This window comes from Microcebus murinus, chromosome 21 (genome assembly GCF_040939455.1).
Source record: "Microcebus murinus isolate Inina chromosome 21, M.murinus_Inina_mat1.0, whole genome shotgun sequence".
NCBI lineage: Eukaryota > Metazoa > Chordata > Mammalia > Primates > Cheirogaleidae > Microcebus > Microcebus murinus.
The window spans coordinates 40,773,528-40,796,489 of NC_134124.1; positions in this window are offsets into that span (position 1 = coordinate 40,773,528).

Consider the following 22,962-nt stretch of genomic DNA (forward strand, 5'->3'; position numbering starts at 1 on the left):
CAACCACAAAAATGTTACATAATGTATAATTGCTTTTATATAATATTCTCAAAATGGCAAAATTACAGAGGTATAGAACAAATGAGTGATCGCCAAGGGAGAGGGGGAGGATGTGAGTTTGGGGGTGCTGTGGCTACAAAAGAACGACATGAGGGGTCCTTGTGGGGATGCAGATGTTCTGTGGCTTGACTGCATCGGTGTCTCCTTCCTGGTTGTGACATTGTCTGATGGTTTTGGGTAAATGGGGTAAAGGGTACATAGGAACCCTCTGTATTGTTTATTACAACTACATGTGAATCTATAATTATCTCAAAAAAAGTTTAATTACACAAACAAAACAGCAATCATACAAACAGACCTAACGAAACACATCTGAGTGGACACAGCTTGCTAACCACCTGTGTTTAAGGTGACTTAAGGCAATCAGGACATTTTCCCAGCAAAAAATAACCAGTGGAAAACAACAAAATGATGAGTAAAACGTTTTCCCATTTGAGGTTTTCTCCCTCAAATGGGAAATTTGTCTCACTACCCCAATCTCAGTTTTCTGTAAACCTGGTAAGGGATGGTGTCTGGGGTGGGGCCAGGGATCCATGGGTGGGGAGCCACGCCCCCCTTGTCTCCGTGGTCTGTTTCCACTCTCTGCTGTTGGGCCCCTTCTCTGGGTGTCAGTGCTTTATCTGATATGCAGGGAGGCAGCAGTGGACGATGGCCTGAGCTGACCATCCTGCCCCGGGCACAGAGACCCTCTGGGATGGAAAAGACCACAGATTTGTGTGAGACGGTTGTCTACTGATAAATGAAGGGATAGGAAAATGTTTCCTGTGACTTATACCAAACAGTGCCTCCCAAACATCTGTCACCTCCCACCATCCTAAATTTTTTTTACCATATCTAAGTACCACCTGTACTGTTACTGGTTTTCTATTTGCAGAAGGAGACAAAGTTTGCTTCTTCAATAAATATATGTAAGCACTTTGATTTAAAGACAAATAGGATGTATCAGTTACCCAAATAGAAGTAGTCATAAAATAAATACAATGGCACAAAGGAATGCCATCAAGTTACATGTAGATACTGTTTTCTGCTAAAGGCTCAGGGCCTAAGGTGTGCTCTCAGGGCCTTCGGTGAGAAAATGACCAAGCGCAAGACTATCAAAGATACAACCACACCAATATGGACCTTAATCCATGAGCACACAAGGATTGAGAGAGAATTTTAAAGGCAATTAACTTTTTCCTAACCTATCCACCATCTTTTTGTCACAGTAATTTTTAAGACTAATTTTACAATGGAGAACCTCAAGAGTCGCAAAAGTAAACAGATGGGTGTAATGAGGCCCCATAACAGTCCAATCCACAGCCACTCTGCTCCTCTCGGCCACTCCAGACCCGACCCCCAAACCCATATAATTTTGAAACAAATCTAAGACATCCTATCATTTCATCTATATTGGAATGTAGAGATAAGTTCTAAAAGATACTTGTATTATAGATACAATATAATGACCATACTATTATCCCACCTAAAAATTTTTAAAAGTTAATAATAATTCTTTAGTCATAAAATAGTCAGTGAGAGTTCAAATTTCCACCTGTCTCATGCATGTCATAATATCCTTTTACAGTTTGTGTTTTAAGCATCAGAATACGAGTCTTAGACATTGCAATTGATTGAAATGTCTTTTCAGTCTCTTTCAATCGGTAGGTTCCCTCCTCCACGTCTCTTTTTCCCCTTGCATTTACATGTTGCCCCTTTATCTCTGGAGCAGACATTTGTATTTTGAAACATCCCTAAGCTGAGCCTGCCTTGCTGGAAGCACTCACACCAGCCGCTGGCACACAGTGTTTTATCTAGCCGCTGCCACCGCAGCAATGGCAAGAGTCTGCCCCCAGGCTTTGGGCAAGGCCCTGGAACCCTAGGGAAGGGCCCCACATGGACCCAGCATCATCTCTGAGCTGGAAGCCTTAGAAAGTAAACAAGAAGAAAAACACTGGGAGTGTTGGAATGGCTTCCACTTTTGAAAGGTGCTTTCCAAAACCTCCACATACTCAGGATAATGGCACCATTTAATTACAGAAATTGCTGCTTTGTATCAATGCCCAGTCGTACCTCCTGCTCATGGGATCCAGTGTGTGTGTGTGTGTGTGTGTGTGTGTGTGTGTGTGTGTGTGTGTGTGTTTACTCTTCCTCAGGACGTTTTTCTCACACTTGCGACTTTCATCCTCCACCAGAATCAGTGACCATTTGCTTCAGCCAGTTAGCTTCCTGTGGGCTTTCCTCACCCGTGTCTCTAGCGGGTGACGGCTGCAGAATATGGGATTACAGCCAGCTTGCCACACCTTCGGGCCTCCTTCGGAGCCCAGGCAGACACGTGCTATCTCAGCTGCCCAAGCCTGATTCCAGCAGACCTCGCCAGACACATGAGGGGTCCTTGGACATCTCCAGGCCACCAAAACCGAAAGAGAGAGAGTCCCTCATCCTGACTTTCCAGAACTGCCCCAGCCCACCAAACAGCACAGTCTCTTTCTGTGATGGTTGTTTCATGTGTCAACTTGACCGGTCTAAGGGATGCCTAGAGAGCTGGTAGAACACGATTTCTGGATGTGTCTGTGGGCACGTTTCTGGAAGAGATTAGCATTTGAATCAGACTGAGTGGAGAAGATCTGTACCCTCACCAATATGGATAGAGGTAATCCAATCCATCAAGGCCTGACTAGAACAAAAAGGCGGAGGAAGGCCAATTTGCTCTCTGCTTGTGCTGGGCCACCGTCTTCTCCTGCCCTTAGACTCTGGATCTCCTGACTCTCAGGCCCTGGGACTCTGGTCCTTACACCAGCACGGCCAGCCCCACACTGCACTCCCAGGCTCTCAGGCCTTTCCACCACACCAGGAGTCACCCCTCCGCTCCCCTGGCTCTCAGGCCTTCGGGCCTGGCCTGAATTACATCCGTGGGTTCCTCGGGCCTCCAGCTTGCAGACAGCAGACTATGGGACTTCTCAACCTTCATAACTACATGAACCAATTCCCATAATATCTCCCTATCTGTCTGTCTGTCTGCCGCCCTCTCCACACACACACCTCCTCCTGTTTCTGTTTCTCTGGAGACCCTGGCTATTACACTTCTGTCGCCTCTGGTCTCCACCCTGGTACCAGTGTGGAGACCAGTGGTCAACACCGGTCACCACACACCCTACAGTGGGCCAACCCCACAGCCTCCCAGGTGCCTTGGGCAGAGCATCCAAACCCTTGCCCACATGCCCGGGCCCTCTCACCTCTACCTCCCACCTTCATTCCTTTGGCCTGGCCCCACCTGGGTGGTTCACACCTCCAGTGGTACACCTAGCAAATTTTACCCCCTAGGGAGGATCATTTTTGAACTTTTCAGTAACAAACATTAAATGTAATATAATAATGCCTAGAAAAAAATAACATTTCCTTTTGTTAAACCTTTTTTTGGTTTTTTGGAGATAGGGTCTCACTGTGTTGCCCAGGCTAGGGTGCAGTGGCATTGTTATATATTACAGCAACCTCAAACTCCTGGGCTTAAGTGATCCTCCTGCTTAAGCCTCCCAAGCAGCTGGGACTGCAGGCATGCACCACCATGCCTGGCTAATTTTTAAAATTTTTTGTAGAGATGGAGTCTCACTATGTTGCTCAGGCTGGTCTTGAACTCCTGGCCTCAAGTGATCCTCCTGGCTCAGCCTCCCAAAGTGTTAGATTATGGGCATGAGTGACCATACCAAGCCTATTAAACTTTCTCTATATAAGCAAGCCAGAAAATTTTTCAAATGAAAAATAAAATAAACATTACAGCCAAAAAAGGAGAGGTAGTAGCTTAATATTTTTAACTTACATTAATGTTTTCTTTTTTAGAAACTTATACCTACCTATTGGCCTGATATAATAATAAATAGCATTAAAGTGTACTGACCATTAAATAATAACAACAATAAAAAGGAAGGAATTTCAAATTTTAGGCTAATATGCAAATTCAGTAAAATAGTTCATGTATAAGGTAAGAGTTGCACTTACCAAACTAAAATATTACCTCAACCAAGCAGTTCACACTCTGTTTCACTTTATAAAATTTAAATCAAATAAGAATTATAAGTTGTTACATAGAATAGCTGCATAGCAGTAGCAGGCACTCAAGTTCTTTGTCTTTACAATCACTGTGCCTTCACTGGTTATTTCGAGTCTACTGTAAACACAGGAATGTGTAATACCATAGGGGTTAGAGACAAGAACCGTCCCTGATGCAAGGTCAAATGATTCCACAAAGTTACAAACTTACTCTGGAAACAAATACGTGCCCCAAATCCACATGTATGTAACTGGAGTTCTCTAAGTTAACATTCAGGTAGAATACATTGTTTATTAAAGCATATGTTCTATTTAATGTTTTATTTTAAAGTTTATACATTACTAAAATTCAACAGCATAAAGGCAACAAAGTAAAAGTAGATAAATTGAACTACATCAAATGTAAAAACATCTGTGCATCAAAGGACACAATCATCCAATGACACTCTACAAAAAAGACACCTGCACTCGAATGTTTATAGCAGCACAATTCATAATCGCAAGGCTGTGGAAACAGCCCAAGTGCCCATCAATCCAAGAATGGATTAATAAAATGTGGTATATGTATACCATGGAGTACTATTCAGCTCTAAGAAACAATGGTGATATAGCACATCTTATATTTTCCTGGTTAGAGCTGGAACCCATACTATTAAGTGAAGTTTCCCAAGAATGGAAAAACAAGCACCACATATACTCACCAGCAAATTGGTATTAACTGAACAGCACCTAAGTGGTCACATAGGTACTACAGTAATAAGGTATTGGACAGGTGGGAGGGGGGAGGGGAGCGGGTATATACATATATAATGAGTGAGATGTGCACCATCTGGGGGATGGTCATGCTGGAGACTCATACTTGTAGGGGGAGGGGGGAAATGGGTATTTATTGAAACCTTAAAATCTGTACCTTCATAATATGCTGAAATAAAAAAAAAAAGAAAAAAAAAGGACACAATCAAAAGAGTGAAAAGGCAACCTACAGCATGGGAGAAAATATCTGCAAATCACATATCTGATAAGGGACTAATATCCAGAATATATGAAGAACTCCTACAACTCAATAACAACAAAACCAATAACCCAATCAAAACAATGGGCAAAGGACTTGAACAGACATTTCTCCAAAGCAAGTATAAAGATGGCCAAGCACATGAAAAGATGTGCTTTCATCATTAATGTTCAATATCATTAATTATTAGAGAAATTCAAATAAAAAACTAGAATATGAGGCATCACCTCACACTTATCAGGATGGCATATATATGTATATATATTTATATATGTGTATGCATATTAACATATGTGCACACACACACACACACACACAAAGCCCACAAAGCAGATCACAAGATGTGTAGAAGTTGGAGCCCTCGCACATTGTTGCAGGTAATGTAAGACGGTGTAGCTGCTATGGAAACCAGTATGGATCTTCCTCAAAAATTAAACATTGGATTACCATATGATCCAGCAATCCCACTTCTGGGAACACAGGCAAAAGAACTGAAAACATAATCTTGAAGAGACATTGCGCTCCCATATCTGTAGCATAATTCACAGCAGTCAAGAGTGGAAGCAACACAGGAGTCCATCAAGATGAAATGTGATCTATACACACAATGGAATATTACTCAGTCTTAAAAAGGCAGGAAATTTCCACACATGGTGAACCTCAAAGACACTGTGCTAAGTGAAATAAGCAAGTCACAAAAAAAAGACAAATGCTATATAATTCCATTTGTATGGGGTCCATGGAGCAATCAAATTCACAGAGACAAGAAGTGACATGGCAGGTGCCAGGGCTAGGAGGAGGGAGGAATAGGAGCTGCTGTTTAATAGGTACAGAGTTTCAGTTTTGCAAGATGAAAAGGCCTGGAAATTGGTTGCAAAACAATGGAAATGTAACAATACTGAACTGTACACTAAAAAAAATGGTTAAAATTGTAAATGTTACCACAATAAAAAACATTAAGCAAAAAAATCCTTAGCAGTAGCCACAGCAATTCTTTAGAACTTAGACCTACAGGAGTTTTTTCAGGAATGTGTATTCCATCACTGACATTGATTAATATCGCCTGTGTGTGGTGATAAAACCAGATGACCTTCAGTCCATTTCTGTTACTATTTTAAAATTCTCTACCGACAGTGCCCCTCTTGCTAAGCCCGCACCCTGGGCAGAATGCTCCCACTGCCCACCCCTGGACGTGCTCACTCTGACGCCTGTCACGTGCTGCCCGGCTCCTGGTTCTGCCGCCTATTGGCTGTGTGGTCTTGAGAGCTTACTTAGTTACATTTTCATCTGTAACATGCAGATCCTCATAGTATTTAAATTGCAGAGGTGGGACAAGGACGCAGTTCATAATGCAAGCAGAGTGCTTAGGACAATGCTTAGAACAGTGTGTATTCAAGTATTCTTCACGAAGAGTCCTCAGCTCCCACTATTCATTATCAGACAAAAACACCTTTTCAGATTTCTTTAATTTGAATTTTTTGCCAATATCTAAAAATCAGGGTATTTATGCAAAATCTGGGTTTATAATTTCTTTGAACAGTCAGAAGCTCTGACAACTCTGGGCCCATGTCCCCATGGCAGTGATATACTGGAGATGGCTGGCAGCTGCCTATTTTAAAAAGATGAGTGATCTCTCCAGTTGGCCACAGTCCCCGCCACAACCTACCACTCCTGGCCGGCTTGAGTCATGCCATTACTTGCTAGTTTGGTAGGCCTATGAGTGTGGGCCCTGTTCAAGATCAGTCTATAACTTATCCCCATCCCCTGTCTTCCCCAGATCTGCCTTTTTGGTGAATTAAATAAAAATCACTTCCTCTCTCAGAGGCTGAGTTTTCTGGACTGATAAATGGGACCAACAGTTTCTACTTCACAGAGGGCCCTGAAAATATTAAAGGATGTATTTAATACAAAAGCAGTTTATATTAAAGTAGAAACTCTTCTATTATAAAGAATTATTTATTCTTATGGGACCAGAATATTCTACTCATTTCATTCTTCTGAGTACAATCCTTTCATGCTGAATAAGTACGTCTAACACAGAGTGTACATTACACATAAATAAAAATTCATCCCAGGCAGCACAAGACATGCTAGGAGACTTTCATTTCACTTGCAGCCTCACCAACAAAGAATTTTGGGTTTTCCATAATACTCCGTTACGTTCACTGAAGGATGCAGCCACCGTGTTTTGTCGATCTCACAGCTTTCAGACTGTCTGCCCTAGGCTTGAGACTTTCTGTCAGGGCAGGTGACTTTTTGCCAGAGGGAGGGTGACTTCCTGTCAGAGGGAGGGTGACTTCCTGTCAGAGGGAGGGTGACTTCCTGTGAGATCTCCCAGACTTCTTCCCAGCCCAGGGACCAGGCTTACTTAAGCAGGGTTACTTAAGTAGGCTTAATCATTTAAATGATCAGCCAGGTACATTGAGCTAAATGGTTGACAATATCCCAATATTTACACCATAAAGGTACACATTAGACTGTATTGAACTGTAATGTCTTTTAAGTTATAACCTGGCTTGGCTGAATAATTTAGGTTTGGGAGTTTTGCATTCATTAGAATCTTTAATGAGCTCAACTTTTAATTTGTTGGGAAGAGAAGGAGAGAAACCTCTTCCTGCCATTTTTCACACTGTGGGCCCTCAATATTTTCCTTGTATTGAGAAAGGCAAAATTATCTGGAAATGTCTTAGTTTCTCTCCTCCCATTACTAGCTCAGGAGTATGGGGGAAAGAAGTCTGTGAGGACAAATCCAAAATCTCTACCAGCTGAAAAGTAAAATGACTTGAATCTGGTGTTGGAGTCAGTTTGTAGAGATCTAAAGAAATAATACTGGGAAGATGGGTAGACATATGAACAGACAATTCCCAGAAGAGGAAATACAAATGGCCCATACACATGCCAAAGTCTACTCATCCTTGTCAGTAACCAGGGAAATGCAAATTAAACAGCAACAAGTTGTCCTTTCTCACTGATCAGATTGGCAAAACTTTTCAAGTCTCATAATTTCAAGTCTGGGCAAAGATGTGGGAAAGATATTCTCTTGTGCTGATGGTAGAAGTGTAAATTGGTTCAGCTAATTTGGAAAGCTTTTTGGTATGTATGTCTGCGGGCCTTTCTTGGAAATCTTTGAGACCAGACATATTTCAGAATTTTCTTTTTTTTAGCTTGAAAGGTAAAAGGTGCAGATGGTATTTTTCACATCACCACCCCCAATGGGCTCAGGAGCAGCATCCAATTGTTAACATACTAATTTTTCTGCAGTGAAATGAATATTGACATAAATGGAATAAATGTAGATTCTAAATAGCCTCAGCTCATTTTAGGTCAATTTTCAATGCCAAAGAACTTTGTTACAAACTTATAGGAAAAGTTATTTTAGAGATTTTTGGATTTCAGAATGGTGGAGAGGGATCTTGGATCTGTACATAGTAAACTGTATGACCTAGCAAGTCATCTCTTAAGTACATTCCTTAAAATAGTGGGATTTGAACTTTTCTGAGCACCATTCAGAGTAAGAAATATAATTCACATGTAATCGGACCCACACATACATAATATGGAACTGCAACAAAAGTTTCATGAAACAATATTTACTCTTCCTCTATCAGGAGTCCTCAAACTACAGCTCACGGGCCACATGCGGCCTGCTGAGGACATTTATCCGGCCCACTGGGTGTTTCTGCCGCTGTTGCCTGTCCTTAGCAGCCAATTAGTCCCGGGCCCACAGTGCGCATGTGTGGAATGTGCGCCGCACTCTCCAACGGCCCTCCAACGGTCTGAGGGACAGTAAACTGGCCCCTGTTTAAAAAGTTTGAGGACCCCTGCTCTAGGCGGTCACTCTTTGTTCTATATTTCATTTTTTGAATGTTTACCATGTGCCAGACACAGTTCTAAGCATTTTTTCTATATTTCATTTCTTAAGAGTTGCTGCATTACAACTCAACAACATGAAAGATAAATAACCCAATTAAAAAATGGGAAAAGGATCTGAATAGACATTTTTCTGAAGAAGATATACAAAGGGTCAATTAGCACATAGAAAGATGTTCTACATCATTAGCCATCCAGGAAATGCAAATCAAAACTGCAATAAATACCACTTCACACCTACTAGGGTGGCTATAATTTTTATAAAAAGACAAACAATAACAAGTGCCCACAAGAACACGGAGAAATTTGAACACTAAATACTGTTGGTGGGCGGGTAGAATAGTGCTGCCACTTTGGAAAGCAATTTTGTAGTTCCTCAAAAATTAACCACAGAGTTACTAAATAATCCAACAATTTCACTCCTAAGTTTATACCAAAGAGAAATAAAAATATGCATCCACACAAAAACTTGCATGTGAGTGTTCATAGCAGCAGTAATCATAATAGCCAAAAAGCAGAAACACCTCAATGTCCATCAACCGACGAAGGGGTGAACAGAATGTGGTGTAGCCATACAATGGAATATCATCTCATAGTAACAAGGAAGAAAGTACTGATAGATGCTACACATGGATGAACTTTGAAAACATTATGCTCGGTGAAAGAAAGCAGTCAAAAAAGGACAAATATTGTATGATTCCCTGTGTATGAAATGTGCAGAGCAGGCAAGCCCATAGGCACAGAAGGTAGATTAGTGATGGCCTGGGGCTGGGGCAGGGAGTGGACAGCAGGGCAGGAAGACTGCTAATGGTTACAAGGGTTCTTTTTGGGGTGATTAGAATATTCTAAAATTAGTTGTGGCAATGGTTGCACAACTCTGTGAGTATACTAAAACCACTAAACTGGACACTTTAAATCAGTGAGTTCTATGATCTGTGAAATATATCTCAGCAACACTGTAAAACAATTTGATTGGAAGCCCTTACATTGATTTCTCAACACATAACAGGTTATGACCCACAGTCTGACAATTTGAGAGATTATTGCACATTCATACAGGAGATGTGAAGATGGATATTTATCACAAGATTTTCTGTGACTTGAACAAATCAGAAGCATCTCTAATTTCACTAAGCCAGAAAATGGATAAATGAACCATGGTATCTTCATGGGATTAAATACTATAAAACAGCTTAAAATGATGAAGCAAATCTATAGATCAACATGATTCAATCACAAAATCATAGTATTTCATGAAAAAAGCCTGTCATTCACCTTTTATGAAGCGAATATTACTCTGATACCAAAACTAAGAAAGGATGCAACAAAAAAAGAAAACTAAAGACCAATATCCCTAATGAATATAGATGCAAAAATTTTCAACAAAATCTTAGCTAACCAAATCCAGACGCTTATCAAAAAAATAATCCATCACGACCAAGTGGGCTTCATCCCAGGGATGCAGTGATGGTTCAACATATGTAAATCTATAAATGCAATTCATCACATAAACAGAAGGAAAAACAAAGACCACATGATTCTTTCAATAGATGCAGAAAAAGCTTTTGACAAAATTCAACACCCTTTCATGATACGAACACTTAAGAAAATAGGCATAGAAGGGACATACCTAAAAATGATACAAACCATATATGGTAGACCCATAGCCAACATCATACTGAATGGGGAAAAATTGAAAGCATTCCCACTTAGAACTGGAACCAGACAAGGCTGCCCACTATCTCCACTTCTGTTCAACATAGTGCTGGAAGTCCTGGCTATAGCAATCAGACAGGAAAATGGAATTAAAGGTATCCAAATAGGGGCAGAAGTGATCAAACTTACACTGTTTGCTGATGATATGATATTATATCAAGAAAACCCCAAAGATTCAACCAAGAAACTCCTGGAACTGATCAATGAATTTAGTAAAGTCTCAGGATACAAAATCAATACACAGAAATCAGAGGCATTCATATACGCCAACAACAATCTAATTGAGAACCAAATCAAAGACTCAATTCCCTTCACAATAGCAACAAAGAAATTAAAGTACTTAGGAATATACTTAACCAAGGAGGTAAAAGACCTCTACAGGGAGAACTATGAAACACTGAGGAAGGAAATAGCAGAGGATGTAAACAGATGGAAATCCATACCATGCTCGTGGATCGGCAGACTCAACATCATTAAAATGTCTATACTACCCAAACTGATCTACAGATTCAATGCAATACCTATTAAAATCCCATCAGCATGCTTCACAGATATACAAAAAATAATTTTACGCTTCGTATGGAACCAAAGAAGACCCCGAATATCAAGAGCAATTCTAGGCAACAAAAACAAAATGGGAGGCATTAATATGCCAGATATCAAACTATACTACAAAGCTGTAGTAATTAAATCAATATGGTATTGGCACAAAAATAGGAATTGACCAGTGGAACACATGTGAGAATCCTGATATAAAACCATCCTCATATAGCCATCTAATCTTTGACAAAGCAGACACAAACATACGCTGGGGAAAATAATCCCTTTTCAATAAATGGTGCTGGGAAAACTGGATAGCCACCTGTAGAAGGCTAAAGCAGGACCCATACCTTTCACCTCTCACAAAAACCAACTCACGCTGGATAACAGACTTAAACCTCAGATATGAAACTATTAGAATTCTAGAGGAAAAAGTTGGAAATACTCTCCTAGACATTGGCCTAGGCAAAGAGTTTATGAAGAAGTCCCCAAAGGCAGTCACAGCAGCAACAAAAATAAATAAATGGGACATGATCAAACTAAAAAGCTTCTCCACGGCCAAAGAAATAGTCATGAAAGTAAACAACCTACAGAATGGGAGAAAATTTTTGCATCCTATGCATCCGATAAGGAGCTGATAACTAGAATATACTTAGAACTCACGAAAATCAGCAAGAAAAAAATCAAATAACCCTATTAAAAAGTGGGCAAAGGACTTGAACAGAAACTTTTCTAAAGAAGACAGAAGAATGGCCATAAACATAAACATATGTTTTCATAAACATATGAAAAAATGCTCAACATCTCTAATCATCAGGGAAATGCAAATGAAAACCACAATGAAATATCACTTAACTCCAGTGAGAATGGCCTTTATCAAAAAGTCTCCAAATAATAAATGGTGGTGTGGATGCAGAGAGAGAGGAACACTCCTACACTGCTGGTGGGACTGCAAACTAGTTCAACCTCTGTGGAAAGCAATATGGAGATACCTTAAAGTGATACAAGTGAATCTACCATTTGATCCAGCAATCCCATTGCTGGGCATCTACCCAAAAGATCCAATGACACTCTACAAAAGGACACCTACACTCGAATGTTTATAGCAGCACAATTCAGCCCAAGTGCCCATCAATCCAAGAGTAGATTAATAAAATGTGGTATATGTATACCATGGAGTACTATTCAGCTCTAAGAAACAACGGTGATATAGCACATCTTATATTTTCTGGTTAGAGCTGGAACCCATACTATTAAGTGAAGTTTCCCAAGAATGGAAAAACAAGCACCACATATACTCACCAGCAAATTGGTATTAACTGAGCAGTACCTAAGTGGACACATAGGTACTACAGTAATAGGGTATTGGGCAGGGGGGAGGGGGGAGGGTATATACATATATAATGAGTGAGATGTGCACCATCTGGGGGATGGTCATGCTGGAGACTCAGACTTGTAGGGGGAGGGGGGAATGGGCATTTATTAAAACCTTAAAATCTGTACCCCCATAATATGCCATGATGGGACCTTTTCAGTTAGGGTGTTTCAAAGTTAGGATATTTTAAGTAAGGTATTGCCTAAAGCACTCTCCGCATATGTGTTTGCTCATCTTTTGCTAGAGTAATGGGATCATAGCAGACGAGGTCTAAGGTCTCTTCTAGTGTTAATGTTTGTAAACTCTATGGCCAAAAGAGAAGGAAAAATAAAAACCAATCATTAGCAAAAAAAAAAAAAAAAAAAAAGCCTGTCATAAGGATATAGCAGGGATTTCTGATGCTGTGAACATGCTGTTTCTTAGCCTGGGTGGTAGTTTCATGATGTCCACTGTGCCACCCTTTGTAAAACTGAACTCTTTTCCACTTCTTTGTAATTTATAATTAACTTCATTTAAAAAACAAAAGTAAATATGGAATATTATATATAGCATGATGGTGTACATATAAACTTTACGAACAGTCTGTTTGATCAGATTGGCAAACTTTTCCAGTCTGACCATTTCGAGCCCGGGCGCCCTACCCGTGGCACCGGCATTGGCGCTGCGTTTAGCACCGGCGCTGCATCTGCCCATGTCTTGTCAGGGACACAGACGGCATTCCAGCTGTTTTAAGCAGAAAGGCACTTAGCCAGGGAACAAACGGGAAAGAAAATGTTATCCAGACACCAGGGGGCTGCTGCTGCCCCTGGACTGGAGCCAGGACCTCACACTCAGCACTGGTCTGCCAGAGGCCCCGCCCTGCCGTGAACACAGGAGCTGTTGGGAGCACCACCTGGCCAGAGAGGAAGCCAGGCAGAAAAACAGTTTCTCTCTTCCTCCTGCCTAACAATCTCCCACTAGTGCCTCCTGGAAACCAGCAGGCAAGAAGTCAGGGGAATGCAGCTCGGAGGTCCCAGCCCCAGTGCTGCAGTGGCAAGCAGAGAATAGCGGGAGGAGAGCCGAGGCCGACGGGGCCTACACACAGCGAGAATTCCCACCCAAGACATGGCAGTGATTACAGCCAACTCTGTAAAGACTGACTTATTTAAAAAGTCAAAGCGAGTATAATAATAATTGTGATTGATTCTGAGTCTGGGAACAATAGGTATTTAATTTATTCATTTTTCTTTTTTTTCTCAAGACAGGTTCTCACCGTGTTCCCCAGGCTAGAAGGCAGTGGTGTCATCATAGCTCACTGCAACCTCCAACTCCTGGGCTCCAGTGAGCCTCTTGCCTCAGCCTCCCAAGTAGCTAGGACTATAGGTGTGTGCCACCACACCAGGCTAATTTTTTCTATCTTTTGTAGAAATGGGTCTCACTCTTGCTTAGGCTGGTCTCAAACTTCTGACTTCAGCGATCCTCCAGCCTCAGCCTCCCAGAATGCTAGGATTACAGGTGTGAGCCACCACGCCTGGCCTGATTTACTCTTATATATATATTTTTCATATCTCTTTAAATTCTAAAAATCTAAAGGTAAATTCTAAAAATTTAATAAAAAAGAAACTTGCTGAAAAGAGAATAAACCAACATGCTAATTGTTATTGTGTTAGAGTGTAAACCTAGGAAATTTTTCTCCTCTTCTTTTAAATTTTCTAAATTTTCTTTGACAGTGTATTAAATTTATAGTGAAAATTTATAATAGGTATGCTGTTGCTTTTTGCCTAATTTTACATGAATGCTATAGTTTAGAGGAAATGTCATGCAAAGAAAATAATTTTAAGCTCTTGTAACTATGTGAAACATTAGCTTTAAAGACTTGTTAACCCAGACAGTATACGTTAAAAAGAAAAGGGACACCAGGGCGAAGCTGGTAGGAGCTGATCTACTGTGGGTGTTTGCTGAGCACCCTGTAGGCTAGGCACTGGAAAGACAGAGGTGAATGAAACTGTCTCAGGTTGTTTACAGTCTCGAGGGAAGACTGACAATCAAACGCGGCTACATGCGGGGGCATGGAACAGCAAAGAAGCTTTTGTTTCTGCCTTATACAATTACTGTAATGCTTGAATTTTTGCAAGAACGTGTCTAATTGTTGTAAACAACAAAAAATTAAAGTTTAAAGTAACAAAGTGCAAGCTGCTCTACAATGTGATGCATGCAGGGTGTCCTGGGAGTGTGTCAGACACCCCTGACCCAGGGGTGGGAGGAAGGGAAAGTGTCCCAAAGGGTGCTTCTGAAGCAAGAAGTGTGAGCATCTTCCACCAGCTGATGAACTCTTTACAGATTGTAATTGTTTTTCTAATATAAATTCCTAGATGGTAAAGCCAACCCCATTTTACAGATCTGGAAACTGAGCCTCAGAGAAGGAAAGTGACTTCCAAAAGATCACACAACCATATAGATGGTAGAGTAAGAATTCAAACCCAACTCTCCTGGTATCTAGCCACTGCTAAGGAACATCCCAATGACATTTACAAAAAAGGAAAATTATAATTATTTTCTTGTTTTCATTCTCACTTCGAGTTTGAGATGTCATTTTCCATGAACATAGAAACTGGGCCCCTCTGTATTATCTCTTCTACACTAATTAGTCTCAGTTTTATTTTGCTAGGTTCACTCAGGGACACAGCAGCCCAGGATATTAGTCATTAAAAGAATAAATAAATAAAAATTTGTCCTGGGAATTTCTGTGAAGGGTATGCTCTTCTCAAATGCTAGTCTGATCCCTGAGGTTGGATAAGATGTTTGCCTGTCACAGAACTGAGTGTGTCTTTCAGCAAAAATGGGCTACATTAGATGCTAAGGAGCTGATATCCTGAAAAGCTTTGACTTTAAAGATCAAATTCTTTTCCTCCCAGGCAGAAGAAAATTACACCCTCTGTGTGCATTCAGCTTTGGACTTTTCAGATGCTGTTGGCATCTGTAATCTTTTATCCTCGCCAAATACTAAAGCACAAGACACATCAATTGCAAAAGTGCTTTTGCAATTGCACCCAGCAAATGCACACTTTCGTTATTATCCCCATCTTCCAGATGAGGCGACTGTGGTCCGGGGAGGGGAGTGACGTGCCTGTGATCGTGTAGAGCTTGACCCAGTGTATTCTCTGAGGCCCAGTGTATTCTCCTGTATTTGGGGGCTGGGATTGAAGTGAGGTTAGAAACAAATCCCTTCTCTACACTTCTGAAGACAGGAGTGTTTTGTTTGCTCATTTAATTATTTACTTTGCAAACAGAGAAATGGATCATGTTCCTATTTAAAGCATCCTTCATGGTCTTTAGACCAATGACCAGAAATGTATGGCTTGTGAGCAATAATCTTTTTTTTAAAAAAAATGATGGATTAGGATGACCATGATAGCTTCTTTAAGAGTGCCCATTTAATGCTTGGTTGGAACATAAAATTAATTATAGGTTTTGACTATGGATAATGTTATTGTCTGACTTCATTGTTGAGCACCTCCAGACAAAAGGTTCATTACCATCTCGGCATGCCTGCCACTCATTCTGCCCTGTGTCAATCCAGAATCTGTCTTCCCATAGGTTCTCTCCATCCATTGGTCTAAATTCAACCCTTGGGAGCACCACGCAGGAGCAGCCTGATCACCACCCTCTCCTTGCTGGGCCTTTGCAAGCCGATGTAGACATATGTGACAGCAGGCACCAGGACACACCCTGGCGCTTTCCCTCAGTAACTGAGAGACCTTGACCAAGCAATCTCAACTTCCTTCTTGTCCTTAGAGAGTTGATTATGCACCTCTAATTGTCTCTGATATAAGTGTTGAGAGCTGCATTAGTCATTAGCTAGAGAAACAGAACCTGTGTGTGTGGGGGGGTGGGGGTGTGTGTGTGTCTATGTATAGTTAGGTGACACATAATGACATTTCAATCAACAATGGACTGCATATATGATGGGGGACCCATAAGATTATAATACCATATTTTTACTGTGACCTTTTCTACGTTTAGATACACAAATACTTACCATTGTGTTACAACTGCCTACAGTATTCAATGGAGTCACACACTGTACAGTTGTGTAGCCCAGGAGCAATAGGCTGTACCATACAGCCTAGTGTGTAGTAGGGTATGCCATCTAGGTTTTTGTGAGTGTACTCTATGATGTTCACAAGACGACATCCCCTAACAATACGTTAAGCACTGCATTAAGTGACACATGACTATATAAAGTGGGGGAGGTGAGAGAGAGATTGATTTTGCATAAAAGTAACTGGCTCATGTGAATATGGAGGTGGAGAAGTCCTAGGATCTGCAGTCAGCAAGCTGAAGACCCAGGAGAACCAGCTCCAGGCTGAATCTGAAGGCCTGAGAACTGTGCAAGCCAACGGCGTAAGTCCCAGTGCTGTCCAGGCCCGCGGGACCTTCTGTTATTCGCGGGGGTCGAGGGGGACCGTGCCTGAAAGAGATGAGCGAGAGAAAGGAACGAGACCAAGCAAAGGGTTGTCAAGGTCTGCTTTACTAGGTTTTTCGTTGGTTTTATAAGCATACAGAAACAAAGAAGTAGGGAGGGGCAGCGGGGGGGGGGTTAGGGTTGATCAGTCAAGAACAGTTTACCAATTACAAACTTTCTAGGGTTTATCAGTCACAGATAGCCTCTGGCGCCAAGCCTGAAGTGTTTATTAGTCGCAAACAGCCTCTGGCGCCAAGCCTGGGATATCTTGCGATCTTTCTCCTAAAGGCCATCAAACACCTTCTGACAGCTCAGGGTATTTATGGGTTAAGACCCTCAAAGGCCTCGGTTCCTAACACAGTGCGAGGCCGAGAGAGGACCAAGGCCCCCGCTGACGCTGACGCAGTCAGGTAGGAGGAGCCACTCTTGCTCAGCCAGGTGTTCTGTTCAAGTCATCAAATGATTAGATGGGCCCTACATTAGCGAGGGCATCTGCTTTACTCAGTCTGTGGCTCAAACGTCCATCTCATCCAGAAACACCCTCACAAACACACCCAAAATAATGCCGGCCCAAATGTCTGGGCACTCTGTGGCCCAGTCGGGTTGACACACTCAACTAACCATCAAAGGAGCCGTCATTTTCCTCTAAGCACTGCTTCCTGGCTTCCCATAAATTTTGAAATGCTGTGTTTTCGCTACCATTCAGTTAAAAATATTTTCAAATTTCCCTTGTGGCTTTGTTTTTTATTCATTTCTTATTTAAAAGTGGATTGTTTGATTTTCAGATATTTGGGGGATTTTGTGAATAGCTTTCCAATTTTGTTTGCAACTGTGGTAAAATACACATAACATGAGATTTACCAGCTTAACCAAGTTTTTTAGGAGATGGAGGTTTCGCTCTGTTGCCCAGGCTGGAGTGCAGTGGCATGATCATAATTGTACTACAGCCCTGAACTCCTGAGCTCAAGTGATCCTCCTGCTTCAGCCTCCTGAGTAGCTGGGACTACAGGCATGCGCCACTGTGCCTGGCTCGTCCTAACCATTTGTAATTGTACAGCTCAGTAGCATTAAGTACGTTCACATTGTTGTGCATGTGTTCATGCATCACCACCACCCACTTCCAGAACTTTGTCATCTTCCCAAACTGAAACTCAGTCCCCATTAAACACTAACCCCATCCACCTTTCCCCTAGCCCCTGGCACCTACCACTCTACTTTCTGTCTTTATAAATTTAAGTGCTCTAGGGAGCTCATATAAGGAATTATACAGTCTTAGTCCTTTTGTGACTGGCTTATTTCACTTAGCATAATGTCCTCAAAGTTTATCCATGTGGCGGCGTGTATCAGAATTTATTTCCTTTTATTCATTGTACGGATAGACTACATTTTGTTTATCCATTTATCTGTTGATGGACACTTGGGATGCTTACTCATTTTGGCTATTATGAATAATGCTGCTATAAACATGGGTGTACAATTATTTTTTAGGGACCCTGCTTTCAATTATTTTGGATACATACCCAAAGTGCTGGGATTTCCCATCTCTTTTTAACGAGCTAGCAAACCCCTGGTACAAAACTTTAACAAAGACATTACAAGAATAGAAATTTAGGCCAGGCGATGTGGCTTATGCCTGTAATCCTAGCACTCTCGGAGGCCGAGGCGGGCGGATTGCTCCAGGTCAGGAGTTCGAAACCAGCCTGAGCAAGAGTGAGACCCCGTCTCTACTATAAATAGAAAGAAATTAATTGGCCAACTAATATACATAGAAAAAATTAGCCAGGCATGGTGGCCCATGCCTGTAGTCCCAGCTACTCAGGAGGCTGAGGCAGCAGGATTGCTTGAGCCCAGGAGATTGAGGTTGCTGTGAGCTAGGCTGACACCACGGCACTCACTCTAGCCTGGGCAACAAGGCGAGACTCTGTCTCAAAAAAAAAAAAAAAAAAAAATAGAAATAGAAATTTACAGATCAATATCTCTCTTGAACATAAAAATCCTTAAAGAAATATTAGGAAATAGAATCTGGTAATGTGTAAGAATATTATACTCTATGACCAGGTAGGGCTTATCTTAGGAATGCAAGATTGGTTTACCATTCAAAACTCATTCAATATATATTGTCACATTAAAAAGATAAAAAGAGAAAATTATATGACCATATCATTGAGGCAGAAAAAGCATTTGAGAACATTTAACGCCCATTCATGATAACAATTTTCAGTAAATTAGGAAGAGAAGGGAACCTCTTTAATCTAATAAAATACACTCATGAGACACATAATAGTTATTTAATGCTTAATAGTGAAACACTAAAATTTTTCCTCTGTATCAGCAACAATGCAAGGAAATCTAATCTTGCCAGTTCTATTCAATATTGTTCTGGAAGTTCTAGCCAGTGCAAAAAACCAAGGGAAAAGAATAAAGATTGAGGCCGGGCGCGGTGGCTCACACCTGTAATCCTAGCTCTCTGGGAGGCCGAGGCGGGCGGATTGCTCAAGGTCAGGAGTTTGAAACCAGCCTGAGCAAGAGGGAGACCCCGTCTCTACTATAAATAGAAAGAAATTAATTGGCCAACTAACATATATATAGAAAAAATTAGCTGGGCATGGTGGCGCATGCCTGTAGTCCCAGCTACTTGGGAGGCTGAGTCAGGAGGATCCCTTGAGCCCAGGAGTTTGAGGTTGCTATGAGCTAGACTGATGCCACGGCACTCACTCTAGCCTGGGCAACAGAGTGAGACTCTCTCAAAACAAAAACAAAAACAAAAAAAGAATAAAGGGCCAGGCGCGGTGGCTCACGCCTGTAATCCTAGCACTCTGGGAGGCCTAGGCGGGCGGATTGCTCAAAGTCAGGAGTTCAAAACCAGCCTGAGTGAGACCCCGTCTCTACCATAAAAATAGAAAGAAATTAATTGGCCAACTAATATATATAATATAAAAATCAGCCTGGCATGGTGGCTTGTGCCTGTAGTCCCAGCTACTCGGGAGGCTGAGGCAGGAGGATGGCTTGAGCCCAGGAGTCTGAGGTTGCTGTGAGGGAGGCTGACGCCACGGCACTCACTCTAGCCTGGGCAAGAAAGCGAGACTCTGTCTCAAAATAAAAAAAAAAAAAGAATAAAGATTGGAAAGGAAGCAATAAAGCTGTTCCTATTTGTAGGCAAGAAGATACTATATATAGAAAAATCCAAGGAATCTTTTTTATAAAAGACAAAACATACCAGAACTAATAAGTGAATTTAGCAAGTTATAAGATCAATATACAAAAATCATGTTTATATAAACTAGCAACATGCAAATTGGCAAAGATGTAAAAGAACACCATTTGTCACAGCATTATACACGTCAAATATTTAGAAATGAATTCAATGAATGAGTGCACTGAAAACTATAAAACAATACTTACAGAAATTAAAGAATATTTAAATAAATTGGGAAATACACTATGTTTATGGATTAGAAGATTGAATATTTTTAAGATGTCATTTTCTTCAAATTGACTTATAGTTTCAACATAAATTCAATAAAAAATCCAGTAGGCCGTTTAGTAGAAATTGACAATTTGATCCTAAAACTTATTTGAAAATGCAAAGGGGTTAGAATAGCCAAAAATATTTTGAAAAATAGCAAATTTGAAGGACTTTATACTTTTTGGTGTCAAGACTTACTATAAAGCTATAAGAGCAAGACAGCATGGTACCGACATAAGAAAAGACAAATAGATCTACAGAACAACATAGAGTCCAACAATAGACACTTACATAAACAGTCAATTGATTTTTGACAAAAATGCTAAGGTAATTTAATTGGGAAATTAAAGTTTTTAAATGAGTGATCCTATAACAACTGGATAACCAAATCCATACATAAAAAATAATTTGAGGCCGGTGCGGTGGCTCATGCCTGTAATCCTAGCACTCTGGGAGGCCGAGGCGGGCGGATTGCTCAAGGTCAGGAGTTCAAAACCAGCCTGAGCAAGAGCGGGACCCCGTCTCTACTATAAATAGAAAGAAATTAATTGGCCAACTAATATATATAGAAAAAATCAGGCGGGCATGATGGCGCATGCCTGTAGTCCCAGCTACTAGGGAGGCTGAGGCAGCAGAATTGCTTGAGCCCCGGAGATTGAGGTTGCTGTGAGCCAGGCTGACGCCACGGCACTCACTCTAGCCTGGGCAACAAAGTGAGACTCTGTCTCCAAAAAAAAAAAATAATAATAATAATAATAATTTGAGATATATTGGAGATATATAGAGCTGGAACCATAAATCTTTCAGAAGAAAGCAAGGAGAATACTTTGTGACCTTGGGGTAGGCAGAGATCTCTAAAGTCACAAAACCACACAAGAAAATTGGATAAACTGGATTTTATAAAAATTTAAAATGTATATCAAAGACACTGATAAGAGAATAAAAAGAAACCATAGACTAGGAGAAAATATTTACAAATCAAACATTTGATAAAAGACTTGTATCCAGAATATATAAAGAACTCTCAAAAAAAAAAAAAACCAGGCCGGGCGCGGTGGCTCACGCCTGTAATCCTAGCACTTTGGGAGGCCGAGGCGGGCGGATTACTCAAGGTCAGGAGTTCGAAACCAGCCTGAGCAAGACCCCGTCTCTACCAAAAATAGAAATAAATTAATTGACCAACTAAAAATATATATACAAAAAATTAGCCGGGCATGATGGCGCATGCCTGTAGTCCCAGCTACTCGGGAGGCTGAGGCAGTAGGATTGCTGAGCCCCGGAGATTGAGGTTGCTGTGAGCCAGGCTGACGCCACGGCACTCACTCTAGCCTGGGCAACAAAGTGAGACTCTGTCTCAAAAAAAAAAAAAAAAAAAAAAAAAAAAACAAAACCAGAATATATAAACAACTCTGAAAACTCAATTAGAAAACAAACAATTCAATTAAAAAATTCACAACACATTTGAACACTTTACCAAAGAAGATTATATGGGTGGCATGAGAAGGTACTCAGCATCATTAGTCATTAAAGAGATGCAAATTAAACCCACCATGAGATACCTTTTCAATTTGCCTAACTGAATTACCTTGCCATACATATTAAAATGGTTAAAATAGAAAAAAGTGACCATGGCAAATATTGATAAGGATGTGGTAGAAGTGGAGTCCTCATACTATGCAGATGGGAATATAAAATGGTACAACCACTTTAAAAAACAATTTAGCAGATTTTTTTAGGTTAAACATACACCGACCGTGTGGTCCTGAAATCCCACTCCTAGGTATTTACCCAGAGAAAGAAAGCATATCTCCCACAAGGACTTGCATACAAATGTTCACAGTGGCTTTGGTTGACAGAACCCCAAACTGAAAACAATCCAAATGTCCATCAAGGGACGAATTGATAAACAAACTGTGGTGTTTCATACAATGGGATTCCTCTCAGCAATAGAAAGAAATGAAGTATTGATACATACCACAACATGGATGAATTTTAAAAGTGTTACGCTGAGCAAAACAAGCCAGATATAAACAAGAGTAACATCATGAAAGTGCAACTATATGAAAATTTAGAAAATGCAAACTCATCTATAGTGACAGAAAGCAGATCAGTGGTTGCCTGGGGATGGGGGCTGGAGACTGGGCAAGTGGAAGAGATTACAAAGGCTCACAAAAAAACTTTTGGGGTGATGGATATGTTCATTTTGTGACTGTGGTGTTGGGGTGTGTGTGTGTGTGTGTGTGTAAACTTAACATATATACTTTATTTTTTATTTTTTTGAGACAGAGTCTCACTCTGTTGCCTGGGCTAGAGTGAGTGCCGTGGCGTCAGGCTAGCTCACAGCAACCTCAAACTCCTGGGCTCAAGCAATCCTCTGCCTCAGCCTCCCAAGTAGCTGGGACTACAGGCACACGCCACCATGCCTGGCTAATTTTTTCTATATATTTTTAGTT